Below are 12,972 nucleotides of genomic sequence, written 5' to 3' on the forward strand. Positions count from 1 at the left end.
ACAAATTCTTATGGACCCGTCTGGTTTTATAGGGGTGACGATTGGCGTCTCCCATTTGGCATGGTCAACTGGCACTAGTATCCCCTGGCTGACTAATTTATCTAACTCTTTGTCGATTTTAGGTTTGAGTGCAAAAGGAACCCTCCTTGCCTTTAACCTAATGGGAGCTATTTGGGGGTCTAAATTGAAGGAGATAGGGGTCCCCTTGTACTTGCCTAAACGGTCCTCGAATTCGTCTCGAATTCCTCCAGTAGGGCGTTTTGCAGGTTGCATCCGCTCCGGTGGACGCCAGTCACCCCCATTCCCAACGCCCGGAACCAGTCTAGCCCCAGCAAGCTTGGCAAGGTTCCCTCGACTAACGTGATGGGCAGGGTCTTTTCGTATGTCCCGTACTTGACCTCGACGGTCGTTGTCCCTCGAACAGGGATGCGGTTGCCCTGGTAATCCTGCACCCGGAGCCGTTGTTTCTGTAGCTTGCGCTTTGCGATGTGTGGCAAGGCTTTCACAAAAGTGTCCCAGGACATGATTGTGATAGCTGATCCTGTGTCTACTTCCAGTCGGCACGTACGCCTTCAATTGTCGGGTTTGTGAAGATCTTTTCTTCGATGCGGTAGCTGCGTGGTCTATGGTAACAGTCATTCGGTTTGACTTCGCTCTTTCTTTCCTGGCCAATCGCGGGTCGCCTCGCCGATCTCGCGCTCTGATTGGCCGATTTGAATTTTCGGCGGGAATGTGGGGTTTGCATCTCTGACTCAGAGCCGCCTGATTGGCCGATTTGAATTTTCGGCGGGAAGGTTGGGGTGCTCGGCAGACTTGAGCCAGGTGCCCTTCCTTTCACACCGCCGCAAATGGCGCCCTGAACTTACATCTTTGGCGCTGATGTCGCCCGCAACTTCCGCATTCCTCCGGTCTTCCCTTGTCGATTTTCCGTGTAGTGGACTTCTTCCTCCTCTTCGCTGGTTGACTCACGATAGGTTTCTTCGTGGTGGACTGTGCTCGGCTTTGCGCCCGCCATCGGCGTGAGTCGCTTTGTAAGGTGTCTGCTGCATGGTTGGACATCTCATGGGCTCTGGCTTCGTCCAGAGCGTTTAATGTCAGGTTGCTCTTGGCTAGCAACCGTCTCCTCAAACGGATGTCTCTGACCCCCGTATAAGTTGTTCCAGCAGCTCTTCGTCCAGATCGCGGTACTCGCAATGCTTGAGGCTTGTCTCAGGGCTGCCATGTAGTCGCTGATAGACTCGCCTTCTTGTTGCCTGCGCCCCAAACTCGCACTCCGAACGATTTGGACGGGCTGGTGCGTAGTGATTCTTCAGGAGGGTCTGAAGGGTCTGCCACGATACGGAGTGTAGCGGTGTTGGCTCCGCTAGGGCTTCTGACGGCGATGACTGCTGACCCACAGTGGCTTATGAAGTAAGCCCGTTTGCGGTTGTCGGAGACTCCTGTAGCTCGTTGCCTCCAGGAAACTTTCGAAACGGGTCATATATATTCCCCATGTCTCCTGGGCAGGGTCAAACGGAGTGGGTGGCGTGTAGCCGGTCATCGCTGCACTCGCCGTCACCTTGCTGGGTTTGATTCTCGTAGTGAGTTCAGCTCTGTTCTGGTGCTCTGCCTCAAGATCCCACCCTCGTCGCCAATGTTAAGTTTGGGTATTGACGAGGCAGGAGACCAGGTTAGTGACAACAGCTCTTTAATATAGTGTGACCCAGCAAAACTCTGGAGAAAAACCTCTCCTTATATACACTTCAGCCTGAGGCTGCATCCAATCAGAAACGAGATATTTCCCGCCTAAAACTCCCGCCAAAACTTACAGTAATACATTACAATACAAATGGATGAAAACTATTGCTTAACACAGTGTAAGCCACTCAGAGTCATCTTGTGGTGAGATGGGAATACAATACAATGCAACAATACAATACAATACAACACAATACAATACAAAAATAATAAATAAAATAAAACAATAAAATAAAAAATAATAAAATGAAATGAAATAATAAAATAAAATAAAATAATAAAATGTCTCCAACAGCACCAGGTGAAGTCTGAGAACGTATGACCATAAATCTTAGCCAGCCTTCATTCCTCCCTGCAGTATTAAAAAGGGACTACACTGATCCATTCTTTCAGCCCTTCTTTAGACTGCAGATATCCGTTGTACGCTCTCTTAATCCAAGCTAAAATAGGGTGATTGAAGCAGTATCTGGAGTTCCTTTTCCACAGCAGAGGCTGGATATGGCCTTCTCTCTAATTCGTGACTGACAGTCATCCCCATACAAGGCACTATCGTAAGACAGCACACAATCCTTCTAACTTCCAGCTGCTAAAACGGCACTAAACTGCTTTTCAAACGTTTCACGTTAAATAAGATCAGGGATATAAAGAGCAGCTTTATTCTCTTAGCTGCTACTTTTTCCTGGAGAAGAGCAGACACGATGATGTCTTCTCCCAAGTCAGCCGTTGGATTTCAGGGACCAAAACCTTCAGATCGCTGATGCTTCTGGGCATTTTGAAAACAGGAATAGCTTACTCTGATAATCAGCTATTTCTGCAGAGTTCTCTTTTTCTCTCCAGCTCCCTTCCTCTTTTATCCTCTCTTTGATTCATTTCCCCCCCTCACATCCTCACTGGATTGTTTCAAAATAGGATTTGCCGTTAGGGCTCACCCCCCGCCATTTTGTACTTCAACCCACCTTGTTCTTTCTTCGAATTTACCTTTATGTTTGTGTGTACAAGCACAGTAGTGACACAAGCATGGGCAATTTCCCCTGAAGATTGGGAATGAAAAACCCTTTGCAGGCGATCACATTTGGCCTCAAGCTGATTCTAGTTGAGGCAAGCTGTTTCCAACCACTTCAAAATGTTCTCTTCACCACTTCACCCCTCGCTTGTCCTTCCTACCTTATCTCCTTCTAGCCTTACTATCTGCTTCATTTCTGCCAGCTTATCACAGGAGATAGTTGTGGGGATTTTTAAATTTTTTTTTGGTCTCTCTTAAAAAATACGGTCCAGAGGAAAGAATCTTTTCTTGAACCTGAAGCTGCATCTCATTAAATGAACACGCAGGGCTCTTCGAACTGACCTCTTGGGATCCGTTCTAAAGCTGAACACATAGTTCATGTCTGATAATAAGGTGGAAGGGAGAATTCCAAGTGTCTGTGTTCCTATTGATTACAAAGTAGACAGCAATGGAATTACAAGTACATTTATGGCTATCAAATGCATTAATTTATGTCAGGCATTTTTCCCCTGATGTAAAAAGAGGCTGTAATCATTCCGTCTGCAGCAGATGATATGTGTGTGGTTAAGTGTAACTCTCCAAGATAATACGCCCAGCTATATATTTGTTATTCCATTAACGAGATTAACAACATATGCTTTGAATAAACCTCATCTAACAGTTATAGTCCTCTGTACATTTCAACCACAAGCACTGATGAATGGGGCAATAACATGTTCGTGTTCCAGAGACCGTTAATATAGCATCATTTGAATTGCTTTTCCATCATTAATATTTAATAAATTAATTAATGTAGCCAAGTCGTAAAAATCACAACTTTTTCCCACCCCCTCCCACCTTATGGTATAGCGGTGGAGGTTTTGCGCTGGGGCTGATAACTATAAAATGTCTAACGTATGAGCAGGAGCTGGGAACTCCATTTAAAATAATTTAAAGACAGCTTATACAGCAGTTTTGGGCCCACAAAGGGAAAGATTTCACAGCTAAGTAAAAAATAGCTGATTAGGCAGATGTGAAGGTAAATTTATGCCAGATAAATAAATATATAAAGGTCAATTTCTTTTACCAGTTCCCACTTCAAAAGTTTGTGTGCTTCCCTGCATACTTCCCTGGGAAGATGACTTAATCCTTCTTCTGACAACCTCCCAATTCCCCTCTTTCTGCATATATCAAGAGTTGACTAAAAAATACAAAATCTTCTTGAATGAATGTCCTAAGAAACCATGGCCAGCAGGAAAAGAGACATCAGCAAACTGCATTTTCATGTGATGTGTTAAGATTTCAGGGATATTTTGATGTTGTTGTTGAAAAAAAAGAATATTGTTACTTATGGCCCATTGAAATCAGTTCACGCTTTTAAAGCTGTCCATAATTCAGGATTAAGCATTTCCATGTCACACCAATGATATATCTACATGGCCAATTGAAATCTTAATTATTATGCTGATAAACGGGGGCCTGAAATGAAGAATAAATTGATTAAGAAGAAGGAGGGGATGTAGATCAGGGAAAAAGGAGTACAACAGACAGGAGCAGTTGTGAAATTCTCCCTGGTTTGTCACCGGTTCACTGCCTGTGCATGTGTGGTGTATGTGCAGTGCACAGCAAATCCGCACTTTGCGTAGGAAAAGCAGGCTTGGAAAGGTAAGTAGAACAGCAAGGGGGGGGGAACAGCTGTGCCGCATGATTTAGATTCACTAGAAAGCAAAAGGGACACGATGGCTCAGGGGCTAGGATGTTGATCTTGTCGATCGAAAGGTCGGCAGCTCAGCGGTTCGAATCCCCAGTGCTGCCGTGTAATGGGGTAAGCTCCCATTACTTGTCCCAGCTTCTGCCAACCTAGCAGTTTCGAAAGCCCCTAAAAATGCAAGTAGAAAAAATAGGAACCACCTTTGGTGGGAAGGTAACAGCGTTCCGTGAGCCTTTGGCGTTGAGTCTAGCCGGCCACATGACCACGGAGACGTCTTCAGACAGCGCTGGCTCTTCGGCTTTGAAACGGAGATGAGCACCGCCCCCTAGAGTTGGCAATGACTAGCACGTATGTGCGAGGGGAACCTTTACCTTTACCTTTAGAAAGCAGTATTTCCTGCTTTCTAGCAAATTTAAATTGCATGCCACAGCTGATCATCGGAAATACTAGTTTGGGTGAATTGGTAGCTTTTTTTTACTACTGGTTCACCCAAACAGGTGCGAACTGGTAGCTTTTTACCCCTGGATGGGAGGTAGAAATTGTTATATTTTTACATTTTGTGGGCTGCGTGTAGGGATTGTGGCCCTTTCTTGCTTCCTGTTTCTTCACTGAACAGTTGGTCATTTTTGTTGAGAAGGTTTAGACGAGGGACTAAATCAGGAATATTTATCATATTACTTGGAAGCAAATTAATTAATTCCCAACAGAAATAGATCAAATAGAAAATACCATACATCCAACCGACCACCACATCTCTATACTTGGGAATCTTTCTGAAGATTAAAACCACTAGATGGCAGCAGCTAACCAGAGGTTCACAGAAGGGATGATGACCTTGACCTTGCTGTTGCCCAAAAACTTAAGAAAAGTCAGACCTATTTAGTTTTAGATGTTTGATCACCAAAAGATAGGTATAGCTGGTAAATAAAAAGAAAATAACCAAGAAATTCACATGGATGTTTCCATGAGATCCTCAGAAGTTGAAGGAGACTACACCCATTAGTCCAGTGAAGAGAAGGACTAGGGGAGACATGATAGCACTGTTCCAATATTTGAGGGGCTGCCACAGAGATGAAGGGGTCAAGGCACCTGAAGGCCAGTCAAGGAATAATGGATGGAAACTGATCAAGGAGAGATTCAACCTAGAAATAAGGAGAATTTTTCTGTCAGTGAGAACAATCAAGCAATGGAACAAAAGTTGCGTTCAGAAGTTGTGGGAACTTCTTCACTTGAAGCTTTAAAGGAGTGACTGGACTGCCATCTGTCAGAAATGGTATAGGGTCTCCTTCTTGGCCAGGGGGTTGGACTAGATGATTGATAAGGTCCCTTCCAGCTCTGTTATTCTATTCCATTAGAAATTACTCAAGGCAGGAACTATGAAGAAGACTTATTAAATCAGGAGTGTCAAACTCAATTTCATTGAGGGCCGCATCAGGGTTGACCTTGGGGGGCTGGGGTGGGAGTGGCCGGGGTAGTCATGGCCAGCTTGACATCACTCCTGTCAGGGCACCTGTGGTGGCCCAAACACTCTGAGAATGAAAATGGGCTCCCAAGCTCCCTTTTCAGCTGCCACAGCCTCCTGCAACCCTCTGCCAGTGAAAACAGAGCTCATGTGGCTCTCTCGAGCTCCATTTTCACTACCGGATGATTGGCCATGGCAGCTGAAAACAGAGCTCGGGAGCCCGTTTTCACTGGCAGGAGCACCACAGGTTGGACCTTCACTGTTTCTAGGGTGGCTCCGTGGGCCAGATCTAAGTACCCCGCAGGCCTGGAATGGCCCCCAGGCCTTGAGTTTGACACCTGTGTATTAAATCATCTATATCTCCTTCAAGCAGATCTGTGGTGTACTTTCATTAGGTTACATCCTTTATCATTGTCTAATTTTCATCCCAAAACCTACACTTCAATTTAATACATATAATTCAACTGTCTATACTTGCCATGTTTCACAGAACATTTTTCTTAGACTGTGTTGTGGTCCATCAGCAGCCTACAGAGTCGGACAGCGATGAGGATGAGGATGAGGCCAGGGCCATTGGGAAGTGAGGTGTGGACTCCAGAGCCTCTAGAGGCTGACAGTAGTGAGGCAGAGGAACAGGAGGAGCCTGTTCCTAATGCACACATGAGAAGAGCTTCCAGAAGGCAAGAGAAGCTCAAGCAGAGAGGACAACTCAGGAGTAGGGCCAAGAGATTTGGCCCCTCCCATAAGGCTTAAAATAGACCAGCACCGGCATTTGGGCTGTACCAGAAAACAGTGTTGTAGCTATGTCTTCTGCTTCGTCTTCTGTTTCATATCCGTCTTTGTTTTTGTGGCTTATTTTTATTTATTTATTTATTTATTTTGTCATAACAATATACATAAGCATCACACATAAAGATTATATAGTATATAAACATATATATGAGGAAGTATAAGGAAGTATAATATATATATATTTGTTTTCTGAGGTTTTCGCGGGTGTTTGTATGTAGGTCTTTGGTTGTTCGGGTTTTCTCCCACGTAAAATTGGAAGTGTCTTGGCGACGTTTGTGAAGTCTCATTCGTCATCTTCAGGCTTCAGCCGTGCTTCTGCAAGCACGAAGCTGAAGCCTGAAGATGACGAATGAGACTTCGTCGAAACGTCGCCAAGACACTTCCAATTTTACGCGGGAGAAAACTCGAATAACCAAAGACCTACACACACACACACACACACACACACACACACACACACACACACACACACACATATATATATATATATGAAAAAACAATAGGACAGGAACGGTAGGCACGTTTGTGCTCTTATGCACGCCCCTTATAGTCCTCTTAGGAATGGGGTGAGGTCAATAGTAGATAGTTTTTGGTTAAAGCTTTTGGGATTATGAGAAGAGACCACAGAGTCAGGTAATGTGTTCCAAGCACTGATAACTCTGTTACAGAAGTCATATTTTCTGCAATCTAGATTGAAGTGGTTAACATTAAGTTTAAATCTATTGGTTGCTCTTGTATTATTGCAATTGAAGCTGAAGTAGTCTTTAACAGGAAGGACATTACAATAGATGATTCTATGAGTTAAACTTAGGTCTTGTCGAAGGCGACGGAGTTCTAAGTTTTCTAAGCCTAGGATTTCAAGTCTGGTGGGATAAGGTATTTTGTTGTTTTCAGAGGAGTGGAGAACTCTTCTTGTAAAATATTCTTGTAAAATATTCTGGACATTTGCCAGGAAGGGCCTTTGACAGTTTGCATAATTGGACTAAGGTTTGTGAGATAACTGAGGAATTTGTGTTTGGGAGGCATTTGTTTTACTTTGAGTTGAACGACTCTGGGAATGAAGTAATTCCCAGCTGTTTGAATAAAGTTTGTTTTTCCACGGACTAAGTTTCTTACTACCTACTTGGGCCTGGGTCAAAACAGACTGGCAAGATTTTAAAGCAAAAGAATGATGCAGAACGATTATTTTTTCATTCTCTTTCACTCCTTTCTTCCATGGCATAATTTCCTGCAGCATTCTTCTTACTCCCTCCACTTTGGTAACCTCTGCTACCTAAAATTTCCCTCAGACGAAGGCCTGTTCATAAATATTCCAAAACATCTCATTAGTTCAGCCTGTTATGGCAGACAATATACTAGGGAATTGGTTATTTATTCCCAGTCAGTGAAATGTTTGATCTTCCTTAGCTACTTTATTTGTTTGCTTATCAGATTGATCCAGATTTTAAACTGATTGGATCAGGGATCAGAAATGATTTGTTTTATTTTGTTTTTTAGGGTGTGTGACGTGAGCTGAAATTTTAACAGTTGTTCGTGTTGTCTAATATTTTATTTACTTTTGCCAGAGTTAAAAAAAAACTATTAGGCTAATTATGCTTCTGCCATGGTGGAATTTGGGGGAGAGGGTTTGAAATACAAAGTGTATTCTATCGTCATTATCCCTCTAAAAATCAGTGAGAAAATGTCTCCACTTATTGGCTGTTTGTTGCCAAAAATTGGTGATTTCAAGGGGACTCTGAAAAATTAGCTGGGACCTTAGGATTCTCCCTCCCTCCCTCCCTCCCTCCCTCTCTCTCTCACACACACACACACCTATAAACCACTGGTGGGATTTACTTACCTTTGCTACCAGTTCGCAAATGTGAGCATGCTCTCTCTCTCTCTCTCTCTCTCTCTCTCTTCGCTTGCATGTGCTTCGCTCACATGCACCACATCTTGCATGTGCAGTGTCCATGATAATGTCTGGCTGCGTGGGTGGGTGGGCAGAGCCTCCCACTGCTGCCGCTACTGGTTCTCCTGAATCAGGTAGAACCGATAGAAACCCACCATTGCTACAAACCCACTAGGCAAACACATAAAAATTAGTTGCCTAATGATATTGAAGAGCAAAAAGTGTTCCAACATGCAACAATGTCAGCTGGCGGCCCCCAGGGGAAGGGCCTTCTCTGTGGGGGCTCCCACCCTCTGGAACAAACTTCCCCCAGGACTTCGTCAACTTCCTGACCTTCGGACCTTCTGCCGCGAGCTGAAGACATATCTATTTTTCCACGCAGGACTGGCATAGAATTTTTAGAATTTTTATTAGTGGGTTTTTAAATTTTAATGGGTTTTATGGTTTTTAAATGTATTTTTAAATTGGGGCCAAATTGAATAAGTTATTTAATTATTGATTTTATTTGTATTGCATTTACTTATTGTTGTTTTTACTTGGCTGTGAACCGCCCTGAGTCCTTCGGGAGAAGGGCGGTATAAAAATTAAATTATTATTATTATTATTAACACACCATAACCTTTTAAATGACCCACAACCCATCCACAAAAAAAAATAGCAAATAAAACACACAATTGGAGCATAAACCCCCATATGTCTCAAAGGTGGGTTTTGTTTTGTTTTTCCAAAAGTCAACTGAACCTTGTTTTTTTCTTTGAGGAAGATGTTTCGCTTCTCATCCAAGAAGCTTCTTCAGTTCTGACTTCAATTGCAAAATGTCCAAAACCATTGTCCAGTTGCCTTTTGAAAAAAGCACCTTTGAGAAAAATCATGGCCTGAATCATTAAAAATCTCCATAGACATATAACCACCCCAGTGGTGGGTTTCAAATTTTTTTACTACCAGTTCTGTGGGTGTGGCTTGGTGGGTATGGCAGGGGAAGGATACTATAAAATCTCCATTCCTTCCCCACTCCATGGGAAGGATACTGTAAAATCTCCATTCCCTCCTTACTCCAGGGGAAGGATACTCTAAAATCTCCATTCCCTCCTCACTCCAGGGGAAGGTTACTGCAAAATCCCCATTTGCTCCTGATCAGCTGGGACTCAGGAGGCAGAGAATAGATGGGGGTATTTACCAGTTCTCCAAACTATTTACCATTTCTCCAAACTACTCAAAATTTCCACTACCGGTTCTCCAGATCTTGTCAGAACCTGCTGAAACCCATCTCTGAACCATCCAGGAGGAACCGGTCCTGGCCTCAATGTTGAGGGAGCTTCTGGTGCTTTAAGGCCTTCTTGAAGGCCAACCTGGTTGTGTTTAGTTCAAATCTCATAACATGTGATGCCATACTTAGATTCTGCTTCCAAAACAACTGCCAGCTCAAAACCCCTTTCCTTTAATTCACCCACGCTGCCAAAAGATTTCAGATGAATTTGGAAAAGGAAAGCAACCCATCTCCTCACTGCAATAGAAGTCAGAGAACAAATGAAAGATATTTCTTCATCAGTGGTGAACTGGGAGGAAAGTTAGATTCAAGACGAATTTCTTGGCACTCTTTTGCCAAGGGTGAGAAAACATATGTACTCTATCCAGCAGAGAAAAAGGAGATTTTTTTTTTCACTTGTGTGTGCAAGGTAGGTTGCTAGGTTTCATATTTAATATTCCAAACTAAATTTTAGGATTGATTTGCAATGATAAAAATATAGATGCAAAATACACTGGTTTCCCCAAATATCTGCTATAAGTTTATTTATATCTATTTTTGTCTCTTTCAGATCATTTTCAGATAGAGAGATAGAAAGATAGACAATAGATAGATAGATAATAGATAGATAGATAGATAGATAGATAAATAGATAGATAGATAATAGATTGATGATAGATAGATAGATAGATAGATAGATAGATAGATAGATAGATAGATAGATAATAGATAGATAATAGATAGATAATAGATTGATGATAGATAGATAGATAGATAGATAGATAATAGATAGATAATAGATAGTAGATAGATAGATAGATAGATAGAGAGATAGAGAGAGAGAGACAGACAAATAAATAAATAAATAATAGAGTGAAAGAAAGAAAGAAAGAAAAAGAAAGAAAGAAAGAAAGAAAGAAAAAGAAAGGAAGGAAGGAAGGAAGGAAGGAAGGAGAAAATGAGAAAATGAGAAACATTAAATATAATTTTGACTTTGATCACCATCATATCATGCTCCCTCCCTTTTAAACTGTTATTTGACTTTTGGGTAGAAAAATCTGACCCTAAATACTCGGTCTATAAAAACCAATCCATGACAATGCATTTTGAACAGGACATTAATTTTAGTGCCAGATATATATGATGAAATAAATCTTGACACTTAGCTGCACTGCTTCCCAGATGAGTGAATTAAAATAATCTGTGCAGAAGAAGAATTGAAAATAAGACATCACCCACTAATATTGCACTGGAAAGAAGGGCATACCCTATGTCAGATTTTCTAAAATTTACATTATACTTTTCCTTCCTTCCTTCCTTCCTTCCTTCCTTCCTTCCTTCCTTCCTTCCTTCCTTCCTTCCTTCCTTCCTTCCACCAATCTGGGTATAATGAAGGCACCGTGTTCCTTCAAACATAAAGATGTAGGAGACAATGTTCTAATTCCTTCTTATAAAAGTTATTTCTAAAAATGATAAATCGATTAGATAGCTAGATGATGGATAGATAGATAAATAGATAGATAGATAGAAATAAGCAGATAGATAGATAGACAGATAGATAGATAGATAGATAGATAGATAGATAGATAGATAGATATAAACATGATAGATAGATAGATGATAGATAATAACAGATGATAGAGATAGACAGACAGACGGACAGATACTAAAACTCTATTTCTATTCTTTTTCTCCCCAATTTCATTCCTAAAACTCAGTGGTTATACTACTCGGCAGAATTCTTCAGATTGGTTAATGAGTAAGGATGCTGTCACGTCATTTCTGATTATTTGCTTGATTGTTTTGTCCATGGAGGGTTCCAGAGTAAGAAAGAAATTACCAGACAATAAGACTGAAAATTACGCCTCAACCTGTGCCTGGTTTTGTCCTATACAAAACCAGGCACAAATCAAATTTGTTCTATATTCCAAACACAAACCTTAACGTGTGCCTCTGGCTGATTACAGATGAGTTGGAAGTATGGATTGTAACCCTATCCTGTTCTACTCTAACACCAGCCTTCTTATTTTAACCACTCTTACTTGTGGGGTAAGACAGTTGGGACCAATTAGACATCACGTAGCTTGCTTGGGTTGGAACATGATGGTTCCCGATGTTAGAACACTGGGATGATGATTGGCAGGTTTGCATTGAGACCCATTGCTTCAGCGCAACGGGGTGAGCTTTCATCACATGCTCCAGCTCCTGCCAGCCCAGCAGTTCAAAAGTGGGCAACCGTGAGTAGGTTAATGGGTACCACTTCGGTGGGTAACTTCATGGGGACATGGAAGCCCCAGCTGGACATCCCCCAGGCAACGATGATATCATCAGCAAATCTTTTCATCACGGAAGCACCAACATGGGGGGAAAAATCATTCATTAACAATTACATTATAAAACATGTCATGCCCCTGTTGGAATCTGAATCCGAAGGGGAAGAGGAACAGCTGATAGAGTGAGGGAGTGGATCCATTGGCTGTGTAAAAACTGGGGAAGAGCAAAGTCAGGCTGGGCAGAGCAGGAGAGAGGTAGAACAAGGGAGAGAGGGTTCAGATGAAGACCAAGGCCCACCCCCTCCTCATCCTAGGTAGCGCAGGGAGGAACGGAGAAGAGAGCAACATGGGTTGCGTGGCTTACGAGGGAGGAAAGGGACCTGACCCTCTTTACAAGGCACAGGTGCTGCTGGAGTTTAAAAGGAAAGGCAAATGGGAGGGGCATTTGTCAGGAAAAAACACTGAGTTTATCTGGTGTTTCTTTGAATCCTGGCATCCTCCCAACTGGTTTGATTTACCGCCATGCTACTTTACTTGTGGAATTTCTTATTTTGCTTACCCTGCCGGATTAATTACCGTGTCTTGCCTTTGGATTTTGTGTTAGAAGTTTTCTGCTTACAATGTTTGGGACTGAAGTATTGCCAGCCAAAGACTATTACAGGTTGGTGGAAGAGCTCTCTCCAGGCCAGAGAGTTGAAAGGGACATTGGAGGCACAGTTCGTGATAATAAAAGGACTCATATCGGTTCTCTGGCTGTGTTTATTTATTTTTATTTTATTTTTCATATTTATATACCGCCCTATCTCCCTAGGGACTCAGGGCGGTTCACAGGCAATTAAAATACATATAAATACAGACTAAAACAACGATTAAAAAAC

This window comes from Ahaetulla prasina, chromosome 5, assembly GCF_028640845.1.
Source record: "Ahaetulla prasina isolate Xishuangbanna chromosome 5, ASM2864084v1, whole genome shotgun sequence".
Classification (NCBI taxonomy): domain Eukaryota; kingdom Metazoa; phylum Chordata; class Lepidosauria; order Squamata; family Colubridae; genus Ahaetulla; species Ahaetulla prasina.